General features: G+C 40.0%; 1 protein-coding gene across 2 annotated transcripts in view; it reads left to right on the top strand.

Moving 5' to 3' along the window:
- RUNX2 (RUNX family transcription factor 2) overlaps positions 1-19,864 on the top strand; it is a gene marked incomplete at both ends in the record, with an annotated part of 224,263 nt that overhangs the window by 38,125 nt on the left and 166,274 nt on the right. The window lies entirely within an intron of this gene.

Raw genomic sequence — 19,864 nt, 5'->3', positions numbered from 1 at the left:
ACATAGGCTATATATTTAAGCTCTAACTGTAGAGCACCAAATCTCCAGGTTACTTCACTTCATTTGGGACATGCATAAGCAGTCTTAAAATATATATATATATATAAATATATATATATACACACACTTAACAACTCCATCTTTCGAAATACTTCTATTCAAATACCACCATTGTCAAAACACGCAGAGAAAGGTGCATCCAAACAGATCAGTCCTCCAATACATCTGTTCAACAGCTGATCTAAACACAATTAAGAAGAGTAAATATTAATATTACGACAGCTCCCACTTCACAAAAAGACAATAATCTAAACTGAGCCAGTTTAAAACGAAAGTGGATGCTCATGGATCTTTTCTGATACCTCTGTTATAAGCTAAGGAAGATGCAGAGTTAAAGAAAAAAAAAATAGCAGTGTCCCTACATGAATTTTTACATTAAAGAACACATTAGAGTAGAATTTACTGTTTTGCTGACTTCAGCAAACATACATCTAATGTGGTTACTGCATCAGTCCTCTTTTCTTACCTTTCATAAATACATTTACATAAAACCTGAAACCATGCAAAAATTTAAAGACTGACATATTTTCATTTATATAACCCCAAACAAAAGAGGAAGGAAATAAAAGACGACTGTGAACTAACACAAAATTAAAATGAATGCTTTTGTTTTTACACTCTCTACTTCAGAGTAATTACATTAACTAGCTTGTTACCACTGAGGATTTTACTGCATGCATGGCCTCACCAGCAGACAGTATAAGATATGTCCTCTAGGACTGGAGAAGTAAGAACTTGATTAACTACAGATTTTTGCTAGTGCACTTCTTTCAAAAGACAAAAACAACTGTACACTCTGTTGAACATGTGCAAGACTGGCTAAGAGTATGTTCAAAATTATAAAATAAATAAAAAATAAATTAAAAAAGTTTAAAAAACAACAACAACAACAAAAATATAACCAAGAATACTGCAGTACCCAAATACTGGAGTACATATACTGTTTTGCTGATTACCCACTCTCCCAGAACAACTGAAAATTAAAATAGTAAGTCCTTTAGTTCTCCTGAGCTGTTCAAGCAGGCTGGAACGAAAAACACTCTAAAGGGTCTTGGATAAGCATAGTACACAGATGACCTAGATTTCAGAACACACTAATGATTCAAAGTGTATAATGAAACTTCTTTATCATCCTCTATCCTGTTCAGGTTAAAAAAAATTAAAAAATAAACACTCAAAAAACAACCCAGATTCTTGTGTAACAATCAAGAAACGGCTTTGCTTATAGGCAGTAAGAGGAATAACTTCCATATTGCCTAAACAGGACCTCTTAACAGGCAAGCAGATAAAGCAGTGGCGCAAACTTTCAAGGAACAGCCAGAGTGAATCCAGGATTAGAAGCAATCTGTGGGCAGGCAGCGACACATCTGTAGTGAGTCTGCATCCAATAATATTGTTCAAAGCTAGGGATGCAATCTCAGCTTTCTTTCATTTGGTAATAATTAACAAAGTATCACAAAGTGGAATGCATGCACTTTTCATGCTAAGGATAACACACTACATCTGCTACTGCTGCTTCCCTTTATTACCTGATAGACTGGATGCTTATGATACTTTTAAAGTGAATTCCAGAATGCTATATTAATCTTATAGCTGTCAATGTACAGCCCAGCTTTCACCACTCAGACAAATAAGCATCTCATCTTTAACCATGACACTCTTTCTTGAAACGAAATACACTTAAAAGCCCACACAAATAAAAGGAATACAACTGAACATTATTTCCCCCCTTTCATTTATTCCCATGTATTCCCATTCATTCACATGTAGAAGTTACAGAAAAAACATGTATGTTTGATAGAAAGGGTATCAGATGCAAAAAATTCAAGTACATGTAGGCAGATACTTTGGCCCAAAGAATAAAATTGACCTTATTATCCTTATCAAGCAGGACAGTTTTAAAATAATCCTTAATGTTCATTTCCAGCTCTCAGAAAAAAGTATCTTTGTGCCTTAATTTTATGGAAGACCTGAAATGAAAGCAGTAAACAAGTAAACAAGCACAACTCTCTGACTTTGCAGTGATAGTCACCAACCAACTACAGACTGAAGTATAACCTCTGTTCTGCATAACAAGCACTGCATTTTACTTGAAATGACGCTGCATGCCCTCACACTTCAAGCTATTATTTGTCCATCCATGTGTTAGACATGACAGTTATGTACGCCTCTAGTGAAACAAATCACAGAATGATCTGGACTACTGAAAGAATATTAATATACAGATGAGCGAGTCTATTTGAGACTGAGAAACACACAGCATAATCCTAAAGGAGAGGTATGCTTCCACATTTGGAGATGTTTACAAACACTTCTCCCAGAGTTTCTAACTCCAGTCTAATCAGAGCTCTGTCCTTCCCCATAAGCAATTTATTTTTAACCAAGAATGAAGGGAAAATGAATCTAACGTATACGTCCACCTCCCTCTGAATTGAATGTGCAGCACTTTTTGCAGAACTCCATACCACATTTGGCAGTTAATGGCACTGCAAATTTAAGCACCAATGACTTTTTTCTTCCTTCCTAAAAATGCTTTAACAAAAGAATGTAAAGACCAGACAATCTTAATTAACAGCAGTTTCCACAGCTTCCAGAATCCAGCTCCTGTAACCATAACTTTGTCTGGACTAGCGTTTATTTTTTTTTCAAAATGTGTTATTTTAGTAGTATTCTGAATCTTCCATACCAGTTATTTAACAATTTTATAGACGTAAAATTTAGCAACCATTGACAATCTTCAATAAAGCCAATATAAGGTGTGCTTGCAAATCTCGTGTTAAAGGTGGCTTGAAGTCATTAGGAACTTACATACTTGACTCCAGCATGCAAAGATGAACAGATGCCAAACTGCAACTTACTCAGTATTTTGCTTTTTTTTTCTGAGGAGTAGAACATTCCTATGTGAACATGCAGTTAGTCAGTATGCTCTACTACTCATTTGCCAGCAAGGAAATTCATTTGTCATCATGGTTCCCATCTACTTTTACGTTCCATCTAAAGTAACTTAAAATTTAAGGTTTTGCTAGTGTTGTCAGATTCTCTGTAAAGCACAATCAAGTCTGCCTGCCTCTTACAATTAACTTTAAACTATACTTTCCTGGGTAGAACTTCTCTCTCTAGCCCTTCATCTGCTCAATTCCTTTCAAGACAGTGTTCTCTACCCAAGCTATCACACCAATTGCATCAGTCCTCTTCCTTTCACATTACTCTGTGCTGTGCTTAGTTCACTATTTGAAATACAATTAAAATCACTTCATAATATAGTTCCATCCTGACCTTAGCTGCATATTCTGGCATATAAGGAATCTCATACTTTGCTCCATTGCTGCCCTCAAGTTAGGGCATCGATGTATGTATCAAAAATCCCTAATGAAGAATGACTAGCCAAATAAATAGCAGAGATAAGAATCTTTTCCAATTCTGTTTAACTGCTCCTCTCCTTTCTAAAATCACTGCTTGCCATCTTAAGTCTAAATTCTCTAGAGCAGAAAATGTCTACCTCCACTGTTGCTTATTTGCACACCACCTATCACAAGGCAAGCTGCAGGTAAAACACTCACGGCCTTAATACAAATTACGACCATGAAAATTAGCTCTTCGGAAACAGGTCTAACAGTAATGCTCAGGACAGCCACTCCTTTTGCAGATCACATGGTCATAGATGATGTCCAAGAGGTTTCTGTTAAGAATGCACATTTTTCTTTGCTACTTAAGCACACGATTTTTAATAGCACTTAACATCGGAGAGCTGTATTGATAATTCTGATTATTTACTTCAGAGACCCTAACAATAGTTATGCCAATACCTGAATGCTTCAAAGCACATCTTTCATAGAAGCTCCTGGCCTCTTTTTACTATTACTGTTATTTCTATGGGAGTTTAAGGAGATGTGTGAACTAGAAACTTTCAATTGATTCTGTAAATATCTGACTGTAATCAAACATAAAACTTCAAACGTCTGCAAAAATACAGGGGTAGAGAAAAGCGGAAGATTATTTATAAATAGAAATTTATTCTGTGTTAGCTTGCAAATGAACACTTACTAAGATTACTTCATATTAATAATGACTACATGTAGCACTATGAATGCCAAGTATCTGAAACACAGATTATAGATCTAATCAATGTCATTTTCAGTACTTTTGACATGCAGTTTTCTGATCAGCCCAGACCAGCTTGTAACTCAAGTCACTACTGCCTGGCTCCATGAGAACACAGGCCTAACTAGTTTCCTTTTCTTTACATACTTTGTATATCTACACATTTGGATATTTCGCAATTTCAACAGAGCATCAACCCAATTAGTTTCTATGGTATAATTACCCTGCTTGGGTTTGGCCTCATGCCCTAAAACACCCTTTCAATAATGACCTAGAAAGACACTGTCTAGCTGGTCTCATTGCTTGAGGGCATCACATCAGAACAACAAAAACAACGTGAACAATGTTCAGTGTTGCTTTAGACTACTACATGTAAGTAATTCTTAGAACACTTGCAGCTTACTAAATTACAGCTTGCTTATGCTGACAAGTTACTAATTGACTAATCAAATTTCAGACAGCTCCATTCTGTTTTATTCAGAATTGAGCCCACGAGAGTAATTCAGTTGGTTATGACACTCAGAGGCTTAGCAAATACTCTAAAGGCTACTGAATCCTGTTAAACCTTGTGCAGTGTTTCCAAATCCATACATCTGAAAGTCATGAGTAAAGCATATTGGTAAAGCAGAGAAGGATTTCTTGTTATTCTGGTTAAACCTCAAGCTAATTCATCAGAATCATCACAACTAAGAATTTATCTAAACAAAAATGAGTATTTTCACACTTTCACAAGATTCACAGAGATGCGGCTTTCAGAAAAAAACAGAAATAAATACTGTTACAGTTGGAAATGCTACTTTTAACATCATCATTCCCATCCACACAGCGACAATACACAGGACAAAACGAATCACAATAAAATCTGATTTATATATTACTAACATATCAATACAAGCCTGTGCAAAGTCCAAAGGTAAAAGACTGACACTGCCTCCCATGCCACTTAGATCTGGCCAACAATGAAGAAAGATATGCGTAGGAGGAGAAAGGAAGGGTGCACTGCACCCTGCCAAGTAAGTCAGCACTGCACAGGGTGCAGTGCCTTAAGCCAAAGGGAAAGAGAGGCCTGTACCAAGAAAGAGAAGGATGCGGGAGTTAGATCCAAGATCTCAAAAGAAAATTTAAGCATATCATGAACACCACTGTAAACCTTGAAACATATTCACTCTTAGGAAATCAAATGACTCACAATAAATCATTAATACTAATGCCATACAGCAAACTTGGTTGTCTGCAACATCAGGTTCTTACCTCCCCTTCACATACACACTAATAAATATTTTGCATATATATTGGGCTCTGCATTCACAGACTTCAAGGCATTCATTTTTGTCATTTGTAGGAACTTATAAGCAGCTGATCTGTAAATAGGACGTGTAAAATATAGTTAACAAGCGGCAAAACTACTTGAAGCCCACACAGATAAGTATTCTGGACTAGCTGTTGGGTTGCCCAGGGAACTTGTGAATGCTCCATCCCTGGCGCTGTTCAAGGCCAGGTTGGACGAAGCCTTGGGTGACATGGTTTAGTGTGAGGTGTTCCTGCCCATGGCAGGGGGGTTGGAACTAGATGATCTTAAGGTCCTTTCCAACCCTAACTATTCTATGATTCTATGACTTACAGCATTTACCAGTAATTTCTTTAAGGTCTAATAGTTTCTTTAAGGGATAGCACAGTATTTCTATTCATAAACTACCACACCTGTTTGTGCAAAATAAACAAAATCCGCTTCCAACAGAGGAAAGTTACAAACCACAGAGATTTCACAGCATCAGAACAACAAGAGATTGACATCAAAGCAACAAGAGATTGTCCCTGCCCATGGCAGGAGGGTTGGAACTAGATAATGTTAAGGTCCTTTCCAACCCTAACTATTCTATGATTCTATGACAACACCCAACAGTACATGGCATACTGAAGGGCAAAGCCTGGTCTCTGCCGCATAATTTTAAGTCTATGATTAAAAAAAAAGAGTTGTACAAACACCTTCAAATTAGTCGCAAAACAAAATGAACAGGGCAGGGTCCCACGAGCGTAACACCACCGTAGGCCACAAGAAAACCGACACAAGAGTAAAACAGGTTAAAAGGTGCTCAATGCCACCTCCCAGCATCAAGCAACCCATTGTCTAGCGCTTCCTCCCGAAATCGCATAGTTAGGAGGCTGTGAAGCTGGGAGCGAGCTGGCAGCCGGGTACCAGGCGGCATCACTGCCTGGGTCTGAGGGCTGGGCCGCTGCTCAGCGTCTTGGCTTCAACACCAGCAGCGGAGGAGCCACTTCCCGAGGCTGCGGCCACATCTCCCCCGCGGCAGTAACGCTTCGCACGCCGCTGCTCACATCTGCCCGCCGCGACCTACGAAACGCAAAACCACGAACACAGATGGAGTTCGCAAAAGCCCCCGCGCCCGCAGGCACCCTCCGCCGCCCCTCCCGCCCAGCAGCGTTTCACAGGTATCCCCGACGGGGTTAATACTCAAGGCCCCACAGAAACGGGCAGCCTTGCTAAGTTAGTTAGCAGCAACACATTGTCTAATTGCGTGCCCTCGTTGGTGACTCACTCAAAGGCTCACCCCCAGGGATGGATGGATGGATGAGGAGGCTGAGATGTGCAGCGGAGGGAAGAAGGCAGGAAGGAAGGAGGGAGGGAAGGAGCAGCCTGGCTTGGTAGTGCCCAGTTTCCCCCACCCCGTGTGCGGCTATCGAAAACGGGGAAGAGAGGGGCAGGAACTGAACCTCGTCCCTTCCCCTCCACGCGCTGCTTGGACCGAGGCAAGAAACGAGGGGAGCGGAAAGCAGAGGCCTCTAGCTCCCTTTCCCCCTCCCCAGCCCCCGCCGCCACCACAGTGGCCGCGACTCCGGTGCTGAGGCTCACACGCTGCGAGGGGGGGTAAAATGGCGCCGCCCGCGGGGAGGAGGGGCCGGTTCCGCCACACAGCAGCCGCAACGCGCCGCCGCCTCCATCTGCTGTGTGGCAGCCGCGGCCTCCCAGGGCGACGGGGGGGAACCGGGGCGGGGCTCGCCGCCGCTTCCTCCCTCCCAGCCGCTTCTTCCCTCCCTCGCTGCTTCCTCTTTCCCCGTCGCCGCCGCCCCCGCCGTAGCTCGCTTTAGCCCGCCGCGGGATCGCTCTCCGGAGCCTGCCTCCCGTAGGTGCTGCCTGGCGACTGAGGGGAGGGCCCGGGAGGCTGTGGCCGTCCCTGTTTCTCCTCAGCACCGGGCATCGCTGGAGGGTGGCGATAAGAGGCTTCAGAGGTGCTCCCAGGGCCGAAAGCCCGGAAGGGTTTGGGGAGAGGAGGCTGGATTCTCTCTAGCACGCATTTACACAGGTGCCTGGCCTCGGTGCAGGTGCCAGCGCACCCGTATCTCTGCAGCTGCATCATGGTAGAGGTTTTTGGCAGAAACACAGAGCTTTCCCCTTGCTGCGTGAAGGAGCTATCTGTGTACACTTTGCAGTTGGAAGTACCGGTGGATTTTTTCCGCAACACGAAAGCTTTACTACTTCTGTACTGCTACTACTGCATACCATTAATGGTTCAAAGCTGTGGCAGGGGAGGTTTAGGCTAGATATTGGGAAACGTTTTTTTTAGTGAGAGGGTGATCAAACCCTGAAACAGGTTTCCTCGAGAGGTGGAGAGTGCCCCCATGCTTGTCTGGTTTTGTTTGGACAATGCCCTCAAAGTCCTTTAGCTTCTGGTCAGCCGTAGTAGGGTCAGAACTAGATGATTGTTAAGGTTTCTTCCAACTGAAACAGTCTTATACTGGGGTGGTTAAATTCATTGGGTTGGTTTTAAGTGCCATTTATCTATAAGCAGGACCTGTGTTTCCCCTCTGATTCCTGGCAATGGCAGCTTTCCTGTGTTCTGTCAACTCAGCGGGTTAATGGGGAAGAGCGTGACGACAGAGCTGGAGCATTTAATCTGTTTTTCCTTTATTCTTTGCCCTTCTTTTCTTCTTTCAACCTTTTCTTTCTTTGACACCTAATTGTAGTGTTTGGGGAGTTAATTTCAGTCATTCCACTCATTTGCAAGTACACACATACATTTATTAGGAGAGGGGGTGATTTGTAACCTGGTATAAACTGGAACTAATAAATGTGACCAAAGAGGTAAATTTCTTCACTGTGAGTGTGCTGGGGCTCTGGCACAGGTTGCCCAGAGAAGCTGTGGCTGCCCCATCCCTGGCAGTGTTCAAGGCCAGGTTGGACGGGGCTTGGAGCAACCTGCCCTAGTGGAAGGTGTCCCTGCCCATGGCAGGGGGTTGGAACCAGATGATCTTTAAGGCCCCTTCCAAACCAAACCATTTTATGGTTCTGTGATAATACAAATTCCTGCCTGCACACTGAACAGGATCCATATTATTTAAACTACAATTCATTCTAAGAAACGGACAGCATAGAGACTTCATAATTTTAGCGGTTTGTTTTTTTTTTTTTGTTTTTTTTTTTTTTTTTTTTTTTTTGGTTTTTTTTTTTTTTTTTTTTTTTTTTTGAGGGATAAGGAAAGGAGGAAGGGGGGAACTCTGGCAACATCTACAATGATCTTAACATTCTAGGGGCCATTTGAATTCCAGCTTATTAGAAGTCATTTTCTGCTTCTTTCCTTTATCTTCCTTCTGCTACTCTTACTTTTTTTTTTTTTTTGACTACCATTCACTCCCCATCCTTCTTACTCCTTCATATAAACACCCTGTCAGTCCCCTCCGCATTGCTTCCTTCCTGTTCCCACCTCCCACATCAGCATCAGAAAGACACGTTGATTCTGCTGCTCGCTGCGAATGCTGCCAGCCTCTCTCCCTTCTGCTGCTGCTTATGATTATGAAAATAAAGCCGATACCAGCCCAAGCACTGACAGAAACAGGGCAAGACACCAAGCAGCTATAATAATATCCTAGAGAGTAAGAGGCCTCACACTGCTGATTCTTGCATGCACAGCAAAGTCTAGTTACTGCTGCAAGGAGGATGGCCTGAACATTTTAAAATACTGGGCAACCCCAGTCAAAGCAGGATTATTGATAAGCATTTTCCTGGCCAAAAGGCGCATCAAAGCATTCTGCCAAGCCTTGAGGTGACTCAAGTTTTAAGCCAAATTCTGTGGTTTGCCAAAACCTTACATTAAACTGAGGAAGGCAAGGCAGCATATTGCTGACATTTCTATGACATGTACCATGCATATCTTAACGTGTACCAGAATTGGTAGGACAGACTAATATGAAAACATAGAAAATAGAGAAATTATTACGGCAATTCCATATGGTAATTTTAGTAAGGGAATTACTGGGATAATATGGTTGAGCATGTCCAGTGTGAACTACGTAACATTCAGTCGCTTGGATAGAAGCAACGTAATTTGCTGAAATGCCTGACAACATTTTCTGACAATTTTTGTTGCTGTGCAAAACCCTTTTGCCCATAGTGAGAGGTTACTAGTTCAGAAGTGAGGGAAGTTGCTGCCCAATGATGAGCTGGGCTGATGGAAGAACTTTCCCTCATTCCCATTTCTACAGGTGATAATTCCTGGCAGAATAATTGAGCAAGAGAGATACCAACTGGCTATGAAATCTTAAATCAATGCCAAAAAAAGTTGTTAGAAGACAGGAGGAAAGAGGACTAAAGAACACAACACCCCTTATAATGCTGTGCCTTAGTGTAGCTGGTAAAAACGCAATGGCTGCTCCTTACTCAAGTCTGAATTCTTGCTGTATTTCACAGAGAGGGAAAAAGCAGATCAAGTTTTTGTTATGCATTATACAGAACCAAAAATGGGCACATACAAAATTATTTTCCCTTTTCGGGTCACCTTTCAGATCGTAAGGTCATTATAAACTGTCTCAGCGCTTTTACAAACTGGAGTCTGCTCAAACCATAATGCTTACAAAGTTTCACTTTGAATAGGCCTGATTTTCTCTGTCATTTGTTTTCACTTTTTATTTCTCTGCAGAACATAAAAAGTCAGAAAAAGATTTTGTTTTCCCCTACATAGCATATAATTTACATCAGTTACCCCAGGACACCACTGGGGTGTCATTTAAATACAATGAATGTAAAGTAATGAAGTTCTTGCTGGAGTGGATGGCCACAGTTCTCGGAGAAAGAGAGAGAGAGAGTTTCCAAAGCATGTGGAGAAAACACAACAGGAGCCTGAGTGAATTCATCACACCACAAAAATGTCTCTGTCCTGTCGACAAAGTCATTAAAGGAAAATGAACCATTGTTACTCTACATGCTTACATTCCTTTAGCATAGTAACCTCAGTATAGAAGCATTGGTGCAAAGAGAATTTGCACACACAAGAGAAAGAAAAAAATAATCTATTAAAAAAAAATATTCAGATTATGTAATGAAAGAAATCCTCCATGCTCCAAAGAAATGGAGCCTCTGCAGAAGCCACAACTAATAAGGAACCATATGCAGTGGTACAGGATGGTTTCTTTTCCTCCTGCCAGCAAGTCAAAGTAAATGCCAACAGGGACAATTCCTTTCAGATAACCCACAAATTATATTCTCCTGTAATTACACAAATGTTTCTGCCTTTTGCTGATCCATAGCCATCCCGGGTTTTAACATCCCCTTCCCATTTCCCTTTTCATATTCATTTACTTCCAATAATTTCTTCAGTCTCCATTAAAGCAATCTGTGAGGAATGCAGAGATTAGAAAGGTTTGCTGTGTTCAATTTTATTTAATTCTTTGGCAAAGGGTGCCCAAATAAGAGAAAGTGTCACGTGTATACAGTAAATAATAGCATATGCCAGTCTCAGAAAATAGATTGTATTTCTGTGTATCTCCCTCAAGGAAATACCACTTTAAAGCAATCCACCATGCAATCCCTGGTAAAAAAGGTACTGTTAGAAAGCTGCAGCAGAAATCCTTCCCTTTATTATAAATTATCCTAAGGTATGGCAAAGTTCTGTTTGCTGTACTATTTAAAATAGAAATGTGCTAATTACATTATGATTTTTATTGTTAAAACCATATGGAAATTTAATACATAGAAATACATAGAGGTTTTTTAATATAAAAGCACTACATTGATTAAAGCAAGGGAAATATGTCTTTTTATTTATTTTTAGCAGCTGCATTGGAACAGGGAGCCTACTCAAAAATTAGCAGAGTGCTACTGAGAAAACACATGCCAGCGAACACCAAATCATACCTGTTAATTACAACAAATACGCTTGCAGACAACACTGAGCATGCTAGTTATCCATCATTTACAGCCACTGAAGCGTAGGGAAGTGAACTGGTTTGCTGGCAAATGTCCCAATTAATTGGGCGTGCTATTTATTAGGGCGCTGATTAAAGTGTACTCTGCAATATAATAGTCAAGTATGAAGTTGCCAACTCTTATTTACTCCTGGCTCATATGGATGAAAGCAGGAGAGCACACTAGCACAATATGAAATAATGGTGTATTCTGTGCCAAAATGGATTTAAGGCAATTGCAATGCCAGGAAATTAAAGACCTGAAGAAACAGAATTAGGGAGCACCATGATCCTGAAGATAGAAGTTTGTGTTGTGTAATCCAGTTGCGACCAAAGCCTTCGATCTATAGTAGTCATTTTGCACATGTATTAACGCTCCTTTTGGAAGCAAACACCATATGCACACCTTTAAGTAAGCAGCATACAAATGAAACAGAAAATACGATAAAAGCAGAGGTTTGTTCCTGACAGATCTGAGTCAATTCACTTGAAGAGAAACTACTTTGAGAGGTCTTTTTCCCAGGCACAGACTCTTTCAGCCCCTCCATTTAACTGCCCTGAGACTGTAGCTTAAGTAATGCTGGTTTGTTTTATGCTATTCAAAGCCATGGCTTCCAGAAATGAGGTTGGGAGTTTCCACACACAAATAAGGAAAACTTATGCTAATAATTGTATACATTATCTGAAGTAACGCTTGAGGTTTGATCTCAACCAAGATAACTGCCAGAGCAAACCAAAATCATGATTTGTAGCAGCAAAGAACTTGGTCCTGGATCATTCTTAGCTTACCTTGTTAGCACCAATGCAAGATCAGGATAGAGGGCCCAACTATCCATGATTATTAATGAACTTACAAGTCTGCACATGCTTTTGTTCCCACCTACTTCCTAAAATGGTCACAGTATTTTGGCAGCATCCTGAATTGTGCCTCTATAGCCAGAGATACTCAAGAGTGACCTCTAGGATTAGAGGGCTCCAGCTAAAAGGCTCTAACAACAGAGTTGGTGCAGAGTCTTTCTTACAAAGTTGACCGTGCCCAAAAAACATACAGCTCTGAAAAGAGCACCATGACAGTATGCTAGATGTTCTGTCAGGAAGCAGAGACAGGGAAAAATGAGAGCAGGAAAAGGAGGCAAAGCTCAAATTCTCTCAAGCAAGGGGAAAAGCCAACACTAGTGGCCAGAAATTTGTTTAGCTAGGGAGCAGGTAGCAGCTTTATCTAAACATTGTCCATATGGATCTCAAAGAACTCACTGAAGCAAAACAACATCAGGCGATTCATCACCCATGTAATCACACCTACCCATTACTCTTGCTGTCCTGCCCACCACCATTTAAGTGAAACCACCATACCGCACAAAATGCACAAAGTAGCTTAACCCTGGTTGAACCAGAAGCACACTGGTTACTCTAATAGCAGCATATATTATGGCAGCTAGGATATCAGGAGTAGGTTTCAGGTTTGGATGCAGTCACCTAAAATTAGGTGTCTACATGTGGGCTGTGCTTAGGTTTTGACTGGAGTCAGTGGAAACCAAATGAACATGGTCAGTGCAGGCAAGAGACCAATTCAGTTCATCCAAAAGTAGACCTGTATGTTTGACCCTCAGACTTCTCTAGAAGCATTTACTAGGACTGAGTTTAGTTATCTATGTCAAGTACTCTGGGCTATGTTGTCTGGCCTTCATCTGCCTTTCCAGAGAGTACAGGGCTTCATGTAGGTCCTGACTTGTATGCCCAGCCCCCCCCATCTGTAATAGCACCAGAGACTTAATTTTAAACAATTGAGTATAATGGGAGCTTAAACTTCTAGCTTAAATGTAAACATTTGCATTGTAGATGACCAAATTTAGGTGTCTGAACCTGGAATTCAGCTCTCCTCTAGCTGTCGTTTGTGCAGTTATTGTGTACTTCTATTAGATAAGCAAATTGGAGTATTATGTTGCTTGAAGAAAATCTGCAGGCTTCTGAATCCTTTGTGTCCTTAACAAAAATCTGGGGTCATTTTGCCATGGAAAGCAGGTGGGATCCTCAGGTTAACTATTTCCAAATGACATGCTTTTAGGTTATTATGGACTCCTGTCATAAGCTTTTGAAAGATAACAACCCAGAACACTGAGCTTTGTCTGAAGAGAAAACATAAGCAGAGGACATTAGTTCTTTCTGGATTGCATATTAATATAATGAAAGTTTCCAGAATCACTCCATTCAAAACAGTAATTTCTTGAAATACAGGAATAGTGCCAGGAATTTGCATCAAATTACTCCTGGACTGCAGAATAAATAACATCAGCCACAGGTTGTTAAGGATTTAATTTCCTCAATGTTCTGAAACAAATTCATGTTATTTGACCATGCAGAGCAGGTAGAATGCTGAGTTTATGGTTCCCCAATACTTTTTAATCCCTTAACATCGCTGCCCAGTGGTGGCACTCTGTACATTAGATACGAGTTACAAATGTATCAGAGAAACTTTTTTTTTTCCCCTCTGAATAAATGTTTAAATATTTAGGGCCAGATTCCATTGCTAAACATATGAACACAGCTCTCTTTGAGTTCATTGGAGTTGTGTGTGTATCTAAGAGCAGAACTTGGCCCTTACGTTTTAGATTTTAGCACTAAGCTTCCAATGTAAAATAACGTGTGATCTGTAACACAGAGGAAAGCAGTAAGACCTGGTTTTAAGGGAAGAGTACAATTACATGTTTCTGTCTTTCTTATGGATACGAAGCACTGCCTTCAGCAGAGATCTTGAGAATATCCTTACCTCTTCTCTAGACAGTCTTGCTTTTGTATAAGGTGCTTCTCTGGCAGCTTTGGTCATTTCTGTAGCTGGAAAAGAGAGTAGGATACTTTTTTATTTCTTTGCTATTTCTCTCCAATTTCCATTCTGCCAGTTTCAACTTAGCATCATGATAGAAAATGCAGAGGCATTTAAAAATACTTCTAGACTAATTAATTAGATTTTTTTAAAAAATTATTAAAAAGTTAGGATGTTGATTTTAAAGTATAGACAATGTTCAGATCAGCCGAAGGACATACCCAGTCACCCTTTCTAATAATCAATATTATAACTGTGATCAGCTAAAGCATTTTAACTAGGAATTGCTACAGAGTGCCAGTTAAAGAATTCTTTAACTTAGAGAGATTTTTTCCCTATTCTTGTTTTCATCCTTTTGTTACAACGTATTTGGAAGGTACCTAGTTCTTGAGTATTTATAAGGCTCACATTCACCTAAGGTCCAGGGCCAGGAAAGACAAAGTATGGGTGCATGGTACTTGTGCAAGATTATGTGAATGCTGTAGGATGTGTAGTCTGATAGAAATCTGTACCAGTGCCAAGAGCAAAGAGACAATGAGGAAAAAAAAAAAAAAATCTTCTCAGTGCCGTGATTGAGCACTCTAAAATTTGTCCAGGCTTTCAAAATTCCTCCAGAATTGCTTTCTCACATCTAATATAGCTCTGGATTTTATTGTTATCAAAAAATACTCTGTTATCAATTCTGTGAGCGTACTGAACAGTTCATATATTTTAGTGGGTTTCGTGAATGTCAGGTTCTTGTTGGGGATTCAAGTTTTTGAGGGATGAGAGGCTTTTGGAAGATTTATTATGAAGGTCACTCACTGTCTACTTCGGATTCTTTTTCTGTGGTAATATGCTAATGCTCATGGCATCCAGCACAGTAGAGAAAGATCTTGCACAGTTTTAAAAGTTTTACAGATGCAATTATAAGTGAGAGTGAGCTGCTAGCTTCCTTTAGTCTTTTTTAAATCCTGCACACATAGCCAGATAGACAGATAGATTAAACATTAATCCTTCTAAAAATGTTGTTCCATTTGTGGCCAGAACAGTATTTTACGGCATTCATTGCAAAGATCAACTAGGTGTTTTGCACAAAATAGCATCTTCTTGTATCAGTTGGAAAATGACTTCTGCTTCAGTTTCCTTCCTCACATGCTAGCGTATTCTTTGTGCAATTGCAAAAATAAATACCATAGAAGAAGAAAACTTACATTACAATCCACTTCTTTCGTGATGTTTCCATGGAGTTGGTCAGTCATTAATGAACATCTGAGAAGCAGAGATACCTGGTCCAGCCTTGTTTGGCAAAATAGTTTCTTCTGCTTTTTCACAGAAGAGCATGTAGTGTATAAAGGGGCTGCAAGATTCGTCATTACGTAGTATGTCAACAGATTCATGTGATGGAAGTATTGATCGATTGCTCATAACATGGGTATTTTCTTCCACTAGCTGTTCTATCAAAGTCAACTTTCAATTAGACAACATAATCTTAAAAATCATCTGGTTTTATTGGTTGGCTTGTGGCCTTGAATGACATATTTCTATAGATGATAAGTGACCTGTACTAAAAGTCCTGTTCATCATCTGATATCATGCAGGTGCACATCAGCAATAGAAAGTCACAGTCCATGCTGGCACTGCAGATTTTGCACTATCCCACATTTACTGAATTGGGCCTTTTATAGCATCAGTATTTCAGTAGTTATGCACCTACCTCAGACAAACAATGTGCTTTTGACAACTGTTGTCAAACTGCCCACCCAGTCTCCACAAATCTTGGAGCAGCATTGAAAACAACTGCTCTTCCAGTGTGGACAAAGTCAGTTGAGTTCAACACCTACTGTAACAAATCCTTCTATACACTGCAAGGTAAATCCTATGCAGGCAAGTTGTCCCATGAGCCCCTGACAGGCATGATTTGCTATGGTAAGCAATGAATTTACCTGACCTTGTCCACACCAGTGAGACAATTTCTACTAGTACTTGAGTGCATCTGAGGGTAGAAAATTATTTTTGACACCCTTTGTCAAAAACAGGTAATTTTTTCTAGAGAAGACATAGCCCCACTGACATTACATAGCTGATGTGCTGAAGTGCAGCAGGGTGAGTTAACGACATGCAGTTGTCACTCAGAAAGCCACTTGTTTTAAATTCAGAATACTTTAATAGGTAGAATTGTACTTACTAAAGGTTATATTGGTAATTTCACATACAATGGTCTATAGAAAATAATCATACGTATTGTGTGCAGCTATTAAATTAGGTAGACTTCAAACATAGTAAGAGCCAAGTTACCCTCTCACACCAGTGTAAATCAAGAGGGGTACCACTGAAAGCCAACGAGTTACTTGTACATGAAAAACACTAGTATTTCTGAAAACATGATATACAGACACTTAATAAATTTCCTTCTTCTCATTTAATTTTCATGATTGCTTTAATCAGCTATGTCTCTATTGGATCCAGAGCATAAAATGGGGAGAAGAAGGGGGAGTAGGGAAGGAACATAATAGTACGACAACAGGGTGGGCCGTCAGAAGAAGAGTGTCTGTCCCATTCTCATTTACTCTGAGATACAGAGCAAACAGCTTTCAGACATGCTAAACATTTTGAACATACTGAAGGCTGTTTATTTCAGACATGTAAAATGCTATAACTTGCCAGTAAACATAGCTATGCATGGAAGTGCGTGCATGAAGATAACGTATTAGTTACAAGAATTATAATTGTCCTGTCATTATCTTTTCTTTCTTTCCTGAATCACTGTGAATATGCCACAATCTAGCAAGAATCTCTTGATAAGTAGTGTCAGAAATGGCTTTTTTTTTTCCAAGCTGCTGACTGCCTCTTTTAGACATAATATCACCCTTTACTGTAGCCTTCCACATAAAAGCAACATGAACAGTAACGTCTCTAAGCAAGCATGAATGATTGGCTTGCATATTCTTTACCAAAAAGGGAGTTTATTTACTTCACACAGGTCATAAATTTCCTTAGAAAAACTGTCAGTGGTAATCTACATGTGGTGTTTAGTAAATAGAGCTTTCCTCTGATTCCCTTAATCCATGTTCTTCAATTGTCAAAAACAGTGGAAAATGGTTTCCATGTGCCTAAAAATACAAATTATTCTAGTTCTTTAAAACTGAGTGGAAGCAAATAGCTGAAAGACTTTACATATTCTTCAGCAAGATGGCATTGAGACATGGAAATGTGAAAGGATAAGGAGAAGGAGAGTAACACAAAGTAGAAAGTTACCTAAAGGCCGGTCTGCTTCTCTTACATGAAGCAGCACCTTATTCCATGAAGGCTCTTACTGAAATCAGTGGAAGTGCAGACAGAATAAGGCTTTTCTTTCTATCTTACCAAGGCGAAAAAAAAAAAAAAAAAAAAAAAAAAAAAAGAAGAAGAAGAAAGAGGATGGGATCTGCCTTTTCATGTAAAGGGCTTTTATCTGCTCAAAATCACGCTAACCTCAGGGTGCCAAGCACAGTACATTTGAAAGCATTCCAAGGATGGGAAGAGCTGCTCTATCTTCTCCACTACAAAGGGAAGCTTGGTAGTAATGAGAACTGCTGTGGTCTTCCAAGAAAGGTTTTGCATCTGCTTTGCCCCCTCTGAGGACCTCGTACTTGCTCCTCCTGGATTTTTCCAGGTTATGTCTTTCTTTATATGCTTAAATTAGGAAAACACTTGAGTGACTGTCTTCACAATGAGTTTTGCCATCAAAGGTCAGAAGGACTTCTCCCCTTCTCCCATCCTTTTCAGTACATATGCATTTAATAAATTATCTCAATATTTATAAGATAAACTAGAATAACAGGTTTTGGTATTATATCACGTAAGCTCCTAATATCCCAAGGTCAGGGAATCCTATTCACATTTGCATGCATGGTGTTAATGGGGAAGATTTTATTTACTCACATTCCTTCTGGGGCCTGACCAGCATTTGAAACAAATAGCGTAAAATTTATCATACTTACCATAACTGAATTATGAAGTGCATTATGAAAAAAACATCCAGGATTTGTACAAGGCTGGTTTTTTTCTTTTCTATCACTTCAAAACAGACTATTTAAAGAAAAAAAAGCTGTAGAGAATTTTGACTTCTGAACTGAGAGTATAAGCCAGTTTTCAGCCCGTAAGGAATTTTTATGGTTGAATTATAGACTTCTAAAAGACACAATTTAAAACTGAACTGCTGACAGTCATTCTGATCATATTTTATAAGCTACTATTAACCAAGATGAGACCTTAAAGGAGAAATAGATCCCATATCTATCTGCTGACTCTAGGGTTTCTTATCCTTTCCTCTAAAACAGTGCAGCCTACTGTCAGGGAGAATATTGGTCAGACTAGACTGACTACAGATCCAATCCAGTCTAGCAAGCCCAGTGCTGCTATAGAGGCTTTGCAAAACTTAGCTGCCAACTACTCCATCTGTACTGAGCACGCGCGAGAAAAACCTCAGCAATTTTCAGCAGCTTCTAATTCAGCCAAGTTCGGGTGGATCCTTTTGGTCAAGGGCAACAAAAGGAACTTAACTGATTTTTCCCCCTTATTCCTCTCCTACCTAGGAAAACTTCCCATCTCAGCTCTGAAATGGATATTGGGGTGATTCTAAGAAATTTAAAAGTATTGTGAAACAATGGGTTTTCTCTTAATGCTGATCTTACAAGTAGCAGAAGTATTTCTGCTGGAAGTTTCCAAAAAATTCAGCTTGAGGCAGACTCAGGATTGAAAAGCTCATCCTGAACAGTAAAAACTTGGCAACAATATGTGAGTGAAAATAAGGTCTTACACTGGAAATTGGTAGACAAGCTTAACTGCAGATACTTCTGGCAACTTCACCTATAATACTTTTTCTGCCAGATCTTTGTCTTTTATTACTAGAGAGAATCATTCCTGGGATGTCTAATGTTTTGTCATCTGCACTTATGACTTATTTTTGGATTGATGTTGTTGTCTCCTGTGACTTCGCTGCCAATTCCACAACAGCTGACTAAGGGATTGACCCTGTGTTATGCCCTGCACCCCCAAGGTCCTAAGGCCATAGCTGATGTGGGGCTCACATCTGTTATTGAGTGAATTTTCAGGAAAGAAAGGGCAAAAGTAGACTAATTTTTATAGTTCCTCAAATAGTTGGTTTGCTGTGTCCATTGCACTTACTGTTTGAAATTCCTGAATGCCGCCTTCTCTTTCACTCCTGTAGACTGCACCACCTCTTTCAATGCTGTATGTTTTCATCCTTTTTAGAACAAGTCTATCACTATTTGCTTTTTTTCTATTGCTTCAGCTTTAAAACTCACCTTGTTAACAAAGAATGTGCCTGGGGTTTTTTTCTGCCATTTATGCTATTGAGAATTTACAATGGAAATCCTCACCATTGCAACACTGAGGGAGTAAATGCAAGGACTTGGTGGTGAGCTTGTGGTTGGGAGCATTAAAAACAACCTCTCTCACTCGAGACTGACTTAGATCTTGTAGTATCTTCTGTGTGAGCTTTATGGAGCTTGTATCTGGCCAGAGTGCACTTCATTAGTCTCTTAAAAAGCAGCATGCAAAATTTAGGAACTCTGCAAGGTTCCAAATGTATAAACCCTTTTTAATTACAAACAGTTATACCACCCACTTTCCCTACAGTTAGTCAAGGGAACCAGTTTTCATTGAGGTCAACAGAAAAAATAACCGTGAAGTTTCTGGCTC

The sequence above is a fragment of the Psittacula echo genome (genome assembly GCF_963264785.1).
Source record: "Psittacula echo genome assembly, chromosome: 4".
In the NCBI taxonomy this organism is placed as follows: Eukaryota; Metazoa; Chordata; class Aves; order Psittaciformes; family Psittacidae; genus Psittacula; species Psittacula echo.
Note: the sequence above shows the minus strand (reverse complement) of the source record. Positions and strands in the feature narration are given on the sequence as shown.